The 13,876-nt window shown below is 44.8% G+C and overlaps 1 protein-coding gene across 1 annotated transcript in view; it reads left to right on the forward strand.

The window, feature by feature from the left end:
* Positions 1–10,528, forward strand: part of LOC147115542 (phospholipid scramblase 1-like) — a 123,798-nt gene extending 113,270 nt beyond the window's left edge. Inside the window, exon 7 of the mRNA XM_085989853.1 lies at positions 9,388–10,528. The gene's annotated coding sequence lies outside the window, so the exon portion shown is untranslated. The remainder of the gene's footprint in view (positions 1–9,387) is intronic.
* The last annotated feature ends 3,348 nt before the right edge of the window (positions 10,529–13,876 follow it).

The following is a 13,876-nucleotide window of genomic DNA, read 5'->3' on the forward strand; positions in this document are numbered from 1 at the left end:
CGTTAGCAGAAAGGACACCTGGGCAGGGTGTATGATGGGTGGCTGACCCGCAACTACTAGTTTTTCAATGTGAAAGTCCCCGTCCCCCTCCATACCTCGTCAAGACTTACTTTACATGAAACATGAGTTTAGAGGGTGGATGTCAATCAGCCTGCCCGGCAGCAGCTCGAAGACTGGAGCGCTGCACTTTGCGCCCTGTTCCCGCCCGCCGACATTTTGCACCAGGGCCTTCACGAGGGCAGTCCAGGTGTCCGCCTGAATCAAGCAGGAGCCTCATTAAAGTAGGCAAATTGGGGTCCTGTGACGTACGTAGAACCCCTGATGCTATTTCGAGGTACAAATCGCTCCTGTTGTTCTGAGCAGTGAGCCACGGTCCTTAAATGGACCTCTGGAGGCCGGTCAGGAAACTTCTCCCTCTTTTTTTTGGTGATACCATAAGAAGCAGGAATGCGGGCTCCTCCTGGGCCCACAAAACAATCCAGGCCACTGCCAGACCATCTGAGGCATCCCCGGGATCCTTCTCCCTCTCCCCACCCCCCCAACCCAAGGCTCCGACTGTTGGCTGGCTCAATGTGGGAGCAAGCCAATTTCCTACACACTGTCGAAGTCTCGACTCCGAGTAAGACTCTGAAACAAACTGTACCGTCAGATAAGCAAAGCTTTATTTTACTTGCATACCAGTGTATACAAGGAGAGAGCTGCCTGGACAAAGGCTAGGCCAACATCTCTAAAGGACATCAGCGAATGCAGCATATTTATACACTCAAACAAGAAAGCGTTCCATCGATCACATGTAATGGTATTGTATCATCTTAAACACATTAAGAGTTTAAACAAGGACAATCAAAAGGTCAGCAGGACAGAAATGTCTTCAGACAAAGTTAGTTAATTATATTCTGTCAGGAGGTTTTGTTTGAATCTTGTTACCAAAAAATGATTTGCTCACTCATGTCTGATTATCATATTTATACAGTGAAGAACACAAGTTCAATATGATCATGTATAAAAGTTAGCTAGTCAACTCTGTACAAAGCTATTTCAGTATTCATGCAGATAAAGAGAAACGAGATTGACCTTTAACAGAATTGTTTTCATTCTTTGGCCAGATGTCATTAGCAGTGCGGTTACCCAATAGTTCTGCAATGTATTGTTCTGGCAGGTTGTGATTAACTTAATTGCAATAGGTCAGAAGATTACGTTAGTTGCTGCTGACTCGGTTTTAGTCCACAGGCAATGGTACAAAAATACATTAGATGTCAAGTATCCCATCATGCACTAGTAAGGGCAAAATCATATTTCCACAACACCCAGAATCAGCAAGCTACAGCGGGGCACTGGCATCTTGCCCAGGCCTCTAAATAGCTCGGGCCTCCCACCGGCAAGAGCGGGCAAGCCATGCGCACTGTAGTGTGAAGTCAACTGAGACAACCCTCTATTCTCTTCTCCCTCATATGCTTGTCTAACCTCCCCTTAAATGCATCTATACTATTCGCCTCAACCACAACTATTTTTTAAGGCTCTATCAACCTGAGGTGCTGCCTTTAATGTCCTGTGACCCTGTCCCCCGCAAATCCCACTGCTCTTCCGCAGCACCAAGCCTACTTCCACTCAGATTAATAAATATGTAAGAGCCATAAAAGCTTAAGAAAATACTTTAAAATAGTGGTTAAATGGCATAATACAGTTAATTTACCTGACCGACTTATTGTATTAAGAAACCCCCTATGTTCTTGCTCCAGTAGTATAGTCCGAGACACCCCCTTCATTCTTGCCACAATGGAACAGTCCCTAAGCCACACATGGGTGCAGCCATTTTACAGTTTAAACTGCACGTGGTTGAAGGAGGCAGAAGCTGTGAGGTTTGGAGCAGTACAGTTTTTGACCGTGTTCGTTTATACGTGTTTGCTTTGTAATTCCGTTTGTTAAGTGTTATAGTAAACAGTTTAAAAGACAAAGCTACGTTTGGGAACGTTTTATTTCGACACGCGTCTACTCGTTGTTAAAAACCCCACAGCTCAGTGGCTGCCTGTTTGGAAACTAAGAAGCGCCACTACATTAGTCAAAAACTTGCTCCCTAAGAAGGAAGGGACGGAATCGTCGGCGAACGTATACCCGAATGGTCACGGAGCCAGACGACAATATAAGAAAGCGAAGGTACAGTGACTGCTACTTGCTTTGTTCATTCTATTGAGAAGCTAAATAAGAGCTGCGGGTAAAATGGCCGAGGCCTTACGGAGCCAGGAGCTTCCATCAGCCAGAAAGATTGCTGGCCAAAAGAGGGAAATAAAGCTCACCCCAAAGGCAATGGAAGAGAAGTTACATAGAAGCATAGGTGCAAGGAAGGCTAAATTAGCTCAGATAACTGGAAAAATGAAGATAATCGATCGTCTCATGGAAGATAATGCTAATATTAAGAAAGCTGAAGACATGATGTATTACGATTTCTCCAAGCTGCATGAAGAATTTAATGTACTCAATGAAGATGTATTAGCACTTCTGCCTGAAGAAGAGGGAAACGCTGATCAGCACAACTGGTTTGATCTTAAATCAACCAGCATTAAGGACTATATCAAGGCCACGGAACAGTGGATGTTAAAGATTCGTCAAGACGCTGATACAGCAGAGAAAGATAAAGTTGACGATGAAGTCAGACCAGACGATAGCATTTCAGAGACTTCCGCCAGACCGAGCAAAAATCGAAAAGAAGGTAGCTCTGTTTCTGGACGCAGGTCAGTCGCTTCTACCACAAGCTCGTCGCGACGCATGAGAGCGGAGGCCGAACGGGCGGCGTTGATGGCGCGCACAGCATCTTTAGCGGAGAAGCAAGCTCTTGAACGGGAAGAGGCCCAACTGCAGGTCCAAGAGGCCCAACTGCAGGCCCAACGGGCCCAGCTGCAGGCAAAGAAAGAACAGCTGGAGATAAAAACAGCTATCGAGGTCTCAGACGCCAGGTTGAGTGCGTACGAAGATTATGAAGGCTCACGGGACGGCGGGAGCCACTGCCAGTCAACGTCGTCACATAGAGTTGGATCCAGGGCACCTTCAAGAGTTACAACAGAGCCCGAAGGCAATCCCCTGGCATTACGGCGTGGAAGAGTGGCCTCTCCACTAACAGGAGCACGTGATGCTACCCCAGACGTCAGACGGTCTAGACTAGACCCTGCTGATGACCACCAGAGGCCTGAAGACACAGGGAGAAGCCTATACCGAGTGATGCAACGTCAGAACGAAATTATAGAGATGCTTGTAAAACAACAGAATCTGTTTCGACTCCCTCAAAGAGACATACCAGTGTTCCAAGGCGACCCACTTAAGTATAAGCCCTTCATCAGATCCTTTGAACAAGCCATTGACTCCAAAACAGAGAGCAGCAGTGATAAGTTGTACTACCTGGGACAGTACACCAGTGGTAAACCACAAGACCTGGTCAGAAGCTGTGAACACATGAGACCGGACCGGGGATACATAGAAGCCAGGAAGTTGCTGCAGGAGCACTATGGTAATGAGCTGAAGATAGCCACTGCATATATCGAAAAGGCTACCAAGTGGCCACAGATCAGATCGGAGGACGGAGAGGCATTGAACGCATATGTTCTTTTCCTCATAGGATGTCGCAACACCATGGAGGATGTTGAATTCATGGAAGAGATGGACAATCCTACGACTATGAGAATCATCATCTCTAAGCTTCCTTACAGGATGAGAGAACAATGGAGAAGAACAGCCTTTGAGATAATGGAGAGACGGAAAGGTAGAGCCAGGTTTGCAGACTTAGTGAACTTCATAGACAAACAGGCTAAAATTGCTAGGGACCCATTGTTTGGAAACATCCAAGACGTCAGCCCGACCACCGATGGAAGAGTGAAAGCCAAGCCCGTTGAATCAAAGACTCTCAGGAAAGGTGGTTCCAGGGGAAGCAGCTTTGCAACTATCGTCACCCAGGCCGAGGAAGAAAGGCCCCAGAACTCATCTCCCAAAAAGAGCAGCACAGTGACGTCTGCTAATGCCTTTCAGAAGCCATGCTTATTCTGCCAGAAGAATCATACATTGGATTTCTGCAGCGACATCAAAGCACAGCCACATAAGGACAGAATCGAATTCCTGAAGTGCAACGGCCTATGCTTTGGATGTCTCTCTCAGGGGCACCTGAGTAGAAACTGTAAGCAAAGAACAACATGCAGAGAGTGCACTCGGAAACATCCCAGTCTGCTGCATATCCATAAAGAAGAACAAGTCTCTAAGAAGAGTGAAGAAAACAATACCGACGAGTAGGTTGTCTCAAGTGCTCTGGTGTCGCTAGAACCAGAGACTTGTGGACTCACTGGGGCCGGTGACAGTGACTGTATTCTTGCCATCGTACCAGTAAAGATCAAGTCTAAGAGGAGCGAGAAGCTTGTGGAGACTTACCCCTTCATGGATCCAGGTAGCTCAGCAACGTTCTGCACAGAATCACTCATGCGACAGCTGAACGTTAGAGGCAGAAGAACAGAAATCCTATTACGCACCATGGGTCATGAGAAGTCAATGCAAAGCTATATCCTGTCAGACCTAGAAGTGTGTGGACTTGAAGAGAAGGACTTCATAGACCTGCCTAATGTTTTCACACAGAGGGAGATTCCTGTTAGAATAGGGAGCCTAGCCCTGCAGAAGGATGTGGATAGATGGCCTTATCTAGAAAAGGTGCGTCTCCCATACATTGAAGCAGAAATTGGCCTATTAATTGGAACCAATGCCTACAAAACTATGGAGCCATGGCAGGTGATAAACAGCAAGGATGACGGACCCTACGCCGTCAGGACAGCCCTTGGATGGGTAGTCAATGGACCGGTAAGGAGAGATGATGGCCACAAGTCGAACAAGGAGGAACGACAAAACGTCACAGTTGATCGCATCTCTATCGCAAGCATTGAAGAGCTGTTGATACAGCAGTTCAACGCAGACTTCTCAGAACGCAGCTGTGAGGAAAAGACAGAGATGTCACAAGAAGACCATCAGTTCATGGGTTTGATGACAAGGTCTACACAGTTCATTGATGGCCACTATCACATTGGTTTGCCACTGAGAAGACAGACCGCGAAGATGCCGAACAATCGCTGCATAGCAGAGCAACGCGCCATCAGTCTAAAGAGAAAGCTGAACAAGAACCCCGACTTTCACGAAGACTACAAAGACTTCATGAGAAACATCATAGCGAAAGACTATGCTGTAAAGGTGCCTGAGGAACAGTTGAACAGAGACGATGGAAGGGTCTGGTACATTCCTCATCACGGGGTGTATCACCCAAAGAAGAAAAAGATCCGTGTAGTGTTTGACTGCGCCGCCTCATTCAGAGGAACTTCACTGAATGACCAGCTGCTTCAAGGTCCTGATCTTACTAATACCCTCATTGGCGTCTTGACTAGGTTTAGACAAGAGCTCGTTGCCATGATGGCAGACATAGAATCAATGTTCTACCAAGTTAGAATCCCTGATGAAGGTGCTGATCTTCTGCGCTTCCTTTGGTGGCCAGATGGCGACGTTAGTCAAGCGATGGTGGAATGTAGAATGGCCGTACACTTGTTCGGAGCCACATCATCTCCCAGCTGTGCAAGCTACGCTCTCAGAAAAACTGCAGAAGATGGCAAAGGCAAAGCACCATCAGAGGCTGTGGAGACAATCTTCAGAAACTTTTATGTCGACGACTGTCTGAAGTCCGTGTCAACAGAAGACGATGCCATCGCACTGTCAAGAGACCTTAGAGCTCTGTGTTCGAATGGAGGATTCCATCTGACTAAGTGGATAAGCAACAGCAGAGCAGTTCTAGCTTCTATCCCAGAAAAGGAAAGAGCCACTGAAGTCAAAGATCTGGACCTGAGCCACGATGTCCTTCCTATCGAGAGACCTCTTGGTGTACAATGGTGCATCGAGTCAGACACGTTCAACTTCAGGATAATGGTGAACGAAAGACCATCCACAAGACGAGGGATTCTCTCCGTGGTCAGTTCCATCTACGACCCTCTTGGATTCCTGGCACCACTCATTCTGCCGGTGAAGCTGATGCTACGAGAGCTGTGTAGAGACAAGAGAGGATGGGATGAAGATATCCCAGAAGGTCAAGCTCAGAGATGGCACAGATGGTTGACAGATTTGCAACAACTTTCTAGCTTCAACGTCAGTAGATGCATCAAGCCCGCGAGTTTTGGAGTTACAAAGACGGCTCAACTACATCATTTCTCGGACGCCAGTGAGGACGGCTATGGCACGGCTACTTACCTCTTGCTGACAAATCAACAGGGCCAGAAACATTGTGCCTTCCTCATGGGGAAATCCAGGGTGGCTCCGCTGAAGCAGGTCACCATCCCGAGACTGGAATTGACGGCAGCGGTTGTTGCAGTTAAAGTTGACCAGGTGATGCGGAAAGAGTTACAGCTCCCATTAGAAGAATCTGTCTTCTGGACAGATAGCACGACGGTGCTGAAGTACATAGAGAATGAGAAGATACGCTTCAAGACCTTCGTAGCAAACAGAATCTCATCCATTAGAGAAGCTACACAACCATCTCAATGGAGGTACGTAAACACTTCATTAAACCCAGCAGATCAAGCCTCACGAGGATTGAAGGCTGAAAACTTCATGAGGAGTGAAACTTGGATACAAGGCCCAAGTTATCTGCTGGAAACAGAGAGATCATGGCCAGAAAGACCAGATATGCCAAGTCAGATTGCTGAAGATGACGTCGAAGCCAAGAGATCAGTCACAGTAAATCTCATAAATACGAAAGAGAACTTTGACACAGTGAACAAGCTTGTTAACCATTTCTCAGGGTGGCACCAGTTGAGGAAAGCAGTTGCATGGTTTCTAAGGTTGAAAGAGTTGCTGCTACACCTGAGCGGTAAGAGAAAAGAGTACCGAGCCACTATCAGTCAGTCTGAAAGTAACCCTGATAAGCAGAGAATGCTTCTACAGCAGTATACGCATCATCACAAGACCACATTGGGCAAGAATTCATTGACCGTGGAGGATTTGGCCAAGGCTGAGAAGGAGATAGTTCGCTTCAGTCAAAGACAAAGATACCCAGAAGAAATCGAAGCTCTACAGCGAAATACTCCAATCAAGAAAGGTAGTCATATCTACAAGCTGGACCCTACACTGCAAGATGGAGTACTGAGGGTGGGAGGGAGACTAAACAAATCTGCTGTGCCAGAGGAGGCCAAGCATCCTGCTATCCTTTCTAAGGACCTCCGGGTTGCTACCCTCATTCTTCAGCATATACACCAGAGTATTGGACACAGTGGGAGGAATCACGTGCTTGCGAAGCTAAGACAAAGATACTGGATTCCAGGAGCTAATTCCGTAATAAGAAAAATACTCTCTGAATGCATTGTTTGCAGACGGTTACACGCTAGAGCTGGGGAGCAGAAAATGGCAGACCTGCCTGAAGACCGTTTGTTACCAGACAAGCCCCCATTTACAAACGTAGGGGTGGACTATTTCGGGCCTTTTGAGGTAAAGCGAGGACGGAGCCTTGTCAAGAGATATGGTGTGCTTTTCACTTGTTTGACCATCAGAGCTGTTCATATTGAGGTGGCACACACGCTTGACACTGATTCCTGTATTAACGCCTTGCGGCGCTTTGTCTGTAGAAGAGGACAGGCGTCCATTATGCGTTCTGATAATGGCACTAATTTCGTCGGAGCGGAGAGAGAACTACGGGAAGCTATTGAAGGTTGGAATCAGCTTAAAATACAGGAAGCCATGATGCAAACAGGAATTAAGTGGATCTTCAATCCTCCGGCTGCATCCCACCACGGAGGTGTCTGGGAAAGACAGATACGCACCGTAAGAAAACTACTCAGTTCTGTACTGAAGCAGCAAGCGCTCGACGACGAGGGACTCCAAACCGTTCTGTGCGAGGTCGAAGCCATCATTAATGACCGACCGATAACTAAGACATCAGATGATCCCAATGACCTCGAAGCCCTGACTCCGAACCACCTGTTGTTGTTGAAAACACAGCCAGCCATGCCCCCGGGAGTCTTCAAAAAGGAAGATCTGTATGCCCGTCGGAAGTGGAGGCAAGTTCAGTATATGTCAGACCTTTTCTGGACCAGATGGACAAGAGAATACTTACCTCTGCTACAGGAGCGTCAAAAATGGTCCAAAATAAAGAGGAACTTCATTGTCGGAGACATTGTCTTAATTGTGGATGATTCAGCCCCTAGAAATTCTTGGTTGATGGGAAAAATAATTAAGACCATGCCAGACTCCAGAGGCGTCGTTCGTCGCGTTTGTTTGCAAACCAAGACCAGTACCCTGGAAAGACCGATCACAAAGTTCTGCCTGCTACAAGAAGCAGCGTGAAAGGTTCCCGAACGAAAAAAGTGGACACTTATATTGTAAATATGTTGAACTCATTAGTTTATGACTCTTAATGTTTGAGTAATTGATATGCTTCATGTGCCTAGTCAATTAGGGGCCGGAATGTAAGAGCCATAAAAGCTTAAGAAAATACTTTAAAATAGTGGTTAAATGGCATAATACAGTTAATTTACCTGACCGACTTATTGTATTAAGAAACCCCCTATGTTCTTGCTCCAGTAGTATAGTCCGAGACACCCCCTTCATTCTTGCCACAATGGAACAGTCCCTAAGCCACACATGGGTGCAGCCATTTTACAGTTTAAACTGCACGTGGTTGAAGGAGGCAGAAGCTGTGAGGTTTGGAGCAGTACAGTTTTTGACCGTGTTCGTTTATACGTGTTTGCTTTGTAATTCCATTTGTTAAGTGTTATAGTAAACAGTTTAAAAGACAAAGCTACGTTTGGGAACGTTTTATTTCGACACGCGTCTACTCGTTGTTAAAAACCCCACAGCTCAGTGGCTGCCTGTTTGGAAACTAAGAAGCGCCACTACAAAATAGTTATTTTTTTTTCCAAAATGCATCACCTTACACTTACTGACACTGGATTCTACCCGCTACTTTTAAACCATTCTCCTAATTTATCAATATATCTTTTTAGCTTCCTTGGGTCTTCTAAAGAATTAACTGTAACTCCTATTTTGATATTGAAGTAAGATATAAAAAATTGGATAACAGGGCAAGACAAACCAGGATTCACTTGCAACATCAATATATAAGGTGGAAGGAATGTGTTAATTCATACTATAAGTTGAACAATAGAGATCTGTAAAAATTGTATACACCCAGTTAAGTTTTAAACAGGATTAAGGGTCAAATGCTGAGAGATTAAAACTGTCAAAACAACTCCTGGAAAGATTGAGAGAGATGTGTATGTTCGGCCAAGTGAATCGACACCTATGCACTTAAGAGTCTATTAATCGTAATTCACAACAGGGTTCCATTCTTCAAAAGATACTGAGGTTGACTAAAGTGTTTTTGCTCTGCAGAATTGAACCCCAAAGGGAGACAGAATGTCTGCGGGTTGCCCGCTTTGAAAAGAACTGCTATCGTAAGAAAACATTTAAAAAGACTGAACCATCTGACCATGGCAAATGGATGATTGTAAAGTAATAAAGATGAGGCCCAGGGTCACAAGAAAGTGACGGGATCAACTGATAATGAAATGTGAGATTTGTAAGCGACTGGAAGGATGGAATGTCACAGTTTTATAATTACAATTTAGCTATAACTCTGTATATGCTAATAAGCTTATCCCCGCCTCTCGGGCAGGGCCTCAATTTTTGTATAACTGTGTGGACTTTGAGAGGCTTGGTAGAGTTGGGTCCAGATGTGATCTGGAAAGCTCTCCTCAGGCCTGAGTAAACCGTTTTTGACTTCAATTAGTGGTCTGTCTTTCAACAAGCTAGTGACGTCGACCTTGTACAGGTATATCACTTGGTCTGCACTTTAGGGGCTTACATCAGATATCATCTGCAAATGTTCTCGCTTCTAACCAACACCTCCTCAAGGCATTCTATGAGGTTTAAGATCTGTGCAAGCTACTTCTATCTATTTTCTCTGTATCTCAAGAGTGTTCATTTTTACTTCTTTTGCTATGAGGTAACTGCAGTGTATTGTACTTGGCACCAAGACAATCCAATTGTCAAAGGTCAGGAGTGAGAGGATGGATGCAGCAACCAATCAGTACAGAATGGGCTGGTGAAGTTTCAGCAACACATTTGCAACTGTTCTGAACTAAATTTGTCCAAATGTTTCATTCACTGCAGTGGCCTTAAGAACATAAGAACATAAGAAATAGGAGCAGGAGTAGGCAATCGGCCCCTCGAGCCTGCTCCGCCATTTAATAAGATCATGGCTGATCTGATCCTAACCGCCAATCTACTATCACAGAACCATCTCCTGAATCTAACAGAATTAGACACACGAAATAGGAGCAGGATCAGGTTACACGGCCCCTGGGCTCGCTCCGCTATCCACAGGGCCATGTCCGATCCGAACCTAGACTCATGTCCAAATTCCTGCCCGCTCCCCGTAACCCTTAATTCCCTTTACTTCTAGGAAACTGTCTATTTCTGTTTTAAATTTATGTAATGATGTAGCTTCTACAGCTTTTTGGGGCAGCATATTCCATGGACCTACCACCCTCTGAGTGAAGTAGTTCCTCCTCATCTCAGTTTTGAAAGAGCAGCCCCTTATTCTAAGACTATGCCCCCTAGTTCTAGTTTCACCCATCATCGGGAACATCCTCCCCGCATCCACCCGATCTAACCCCTTCACAATCTTATATGTTTCAATAAGATCGCCTCTCATTCTTCTGAACTCCAAAGATGTAGAGTCCCAATCTACTCAACCTCTCCTCATATGTCCATCCCCTCATCCCCGGGATTAACCGAGTGAACCTTCTTTGTACTGACTCGAGAGTAAGTATGTCTTTTCTTAAGTATGGACACCAAAACTGTATGCAGTATTCCAGGTGCGGTCTCACCAATACCTTGTACAACTGAAGCAATACCTCCCTATTTTTATATTCCATCCCCCTAGCAATGAAAGCCAACATTCCATTGGCCTTCTTAATCACTTGCTGCACCTGCATACTAACCTTTTGAGTTTCGTGCACCAGGACCCCCAGATCCCTTTGTACTTCAGTACTTTCCAGTTTCTTGCCATTAAGATAATAACTTGCTCTACGATTTTTCCTGCCAAAGTGCATAACCTCACACTTTCCAGTATTGTATTCCATCTGCCAAATCTCTGCCCACTTACTTAGCCTGTCTATGTCCCCTTGCAGGTTTTTTATGTCTTCCTCACTCACTACTTTCCCTCCCATCTTAGTATCATCTGCAAACTTTGATATGTTACACTCGGTCCCCTCCTCCAAATCGTTAATATAGATTGTAAAGAGTTGGGGACCGAGCACCGACCCCTGCGCAACACCACTAGTTACTGATTGCCATTCTGAGAATTAACCATTTATCCCAACTCTCTGCCTTCTGTTAGATAGCCAATCCTCTATCCATGCCAGAATATTACCCCCAATCCCGTGATTTTTTATCTTAAGCAATAATCTTTTGTGTGGCACCTTGTCAAATGCCTTTTGGAAGTCTAAATACACTTCGTCCACTGGTTCCCCTTTATCCACCCTGTATGTTACTTCCTCAAAGAACTCCAGCAAATTTGTCAAACATGACTTCCCCTTCATAAAACCATGCTGACTTTGTCCTATTAAATGATGATTATCCAAATGTCCTGTTACTGTCTCCTTAATAATGGACTCCAAAATTTTACCTACCACAGATGTTAGGCTAACCGGTCTATAGTTTCCAGCCTTCTGTCTACTGCCCTTTTTAAATAAGGGTGTTACATTAGCAGTTTTCCAGTCTGCCGGGACCTTTGCTGAGTCCAGGGAGTTTTGGAAAATTATTACCAATGCATCCACAATCCCTACCGCCACTTCCCTCAAGACCCTAGGATGTAAGCCATCAGGTCCAGGTGATTTATCTGCCTTGAGTCCCATTATTTTACCGAGTACCACTTCCTTAGTGATTTTGATCGTGTTTAGCTCCTCCCCCCCTATAGCCCCCTGTTTGTCCAATGTTGGGATATTCTTAGTGTCTTCTACTGTAAAGACTGATACAAAATATTCATTCAGTGTTTTTGCCATCGCCATATTTCCCACCTTTAATTTCCCGGTCTCATCCTCTAAGGGACCAACATTTACTTTAGCCACCCTTTTTCTTTTTATATAACTATAAAAACTCTTACTATCTGTTTTTATATTTTTTGCTAATTTACTTTCATAATCTATCTTCCCTTTCTTAATCAATCTTTTTGTTATTTTTTGCTGTCTTTTAAAGTTTTCCCAATCCTCTATCCTCCCACTAGATTTGGCTACCTTATATGCCCTTGTTTTTAGTTGAATACTATCCTTAATTTCTTTACTTAGCCACGGATGGCTGTCTTCTTTTACACCCTTTTCTTCTCAGTGGAATATATTTTTTTTGGAAGTTGTAAAATAACTCCTTAAATGTACACCACTGATCATGTATCGTCTTACCCTTTAATCTATTTTCCCAATCCACTCTACTCAATTCCGCTCTCATACCTTCATAGTCTCCTTTATTCAAGCTTAGCACGCTTGTTTGAGATCCAACCTTCTCACCCTCTAATTGAATATGGAATTCAACCATGTTATGGTCACTCATTCCAAGGGGATCCTTTACTAGGACATTTTTAATTAATCCTGTCTCGTTACACAGGACCAGATCTAAAGTTGCTTGCCCCCTGGTCGGTTCAGTTACATACTGCTCAAGAAACCCATCCCTAATACGCTCAATGAACTCATCCTCAAGGCAGCCCTGCCCAATTTGATTTGTCCAATTAATATGATAGTTAAAATCCCCCATAATTATTGATGTTCCCTTATTACAAGCCTCAACTATTTCCTGATTGATACTCCATCCAACATAGTTGCAACTGTTCGGAGGCCTATAGACTACGCCCACCAGTGTTTTTTTCCCCTTATTATTCCTTACCTCCACCCAAACTGTTTCATTATCCTGATCTTTTGACCCAATATCATTTCTCTGTATTACAGTGATTCCTTCCTTTATTAACATAGCCACCCCACCTCCCCTTCCTTCCTGCCTGTCCTTCCTGATCGTTAAATAACCTGGTATGTTTAATTCCCAGGCATTGCCACCCTGCAGCCATGTTTCTGTACTTGTGGGCAAGTGGCAGCACTTGGTGAGTTTCTGTCAGTGAAAAGGGAAGTGGGCCTGTAACAGATATAATTAAGTTTTCAATTCCTTTTTTTTCAAGTTACTTCTGTTGAGTGCATATATTTGAGTATAATTAAAGTCATACTGAACGATGTGGCCACTGCTGAAGCAGGCAGTCAATGGGGCGAAGCGAACTTCTGTTTTTTTGGGAAATTTAAAGGCACAGCTCTCTATAGCTGGTGTTTTCAACATTTGGCAGGAATCTCGGTGTGTTGTTGGCTGAGGCCAGGTGTTCTACCAGCCCCGACAGCCTGCCCCAACCCCAGCTAGTTTAAATAACGTTGGTGGGCTCCTGGTGAGAGAGTCCGGTCTCCATATGGGTGGGACGGGGAGCCTGCCTCCGGGGTTAGGGGGGACGGGGAGATAGAGGACAATCACTGCAGCACACCTTGAGTGCTTTTCACATTGGGACCAGGCCAGCAACTCCAGGACAGCAACATTTTTGTAAAATTGTATTAATTGCAGAGCTGGTGGGGAGGCAAATTGATTGGCTAAAAGAATTGGAGCGGAGATGAGGAGATTTTTTTTTTTACGCAGCTAGTTGTTATGATCTGGAATGTGTTACTTGAAAGGGTGGTGGAAGCAGATTCAATAGTGACTTTAAATGAGAATTAGATACTTGAAAAGGAAAAAAAAATTGCAGGGCTATGGGGAAAGAGTGGGGAAGGGGGTGGGTGAGTGGGACTAATTGGATAGC

The sequence above is a fragment of the Somniosus microcephalus genome, chromosome 6, assembly GCF_052327205.1.
Source record: "Somniosus microcephalus isolate GS21.2 chromosome 6, FLI_Smic_1.0, whole genome shotgun sequence".
NCBI classification, from domain to species: Eukaryota; Metazoa; Chordata; class Chondrichthyes; order Squaliformes; family Somniosidae; genus Somniosus; species Somniosus microcephalus.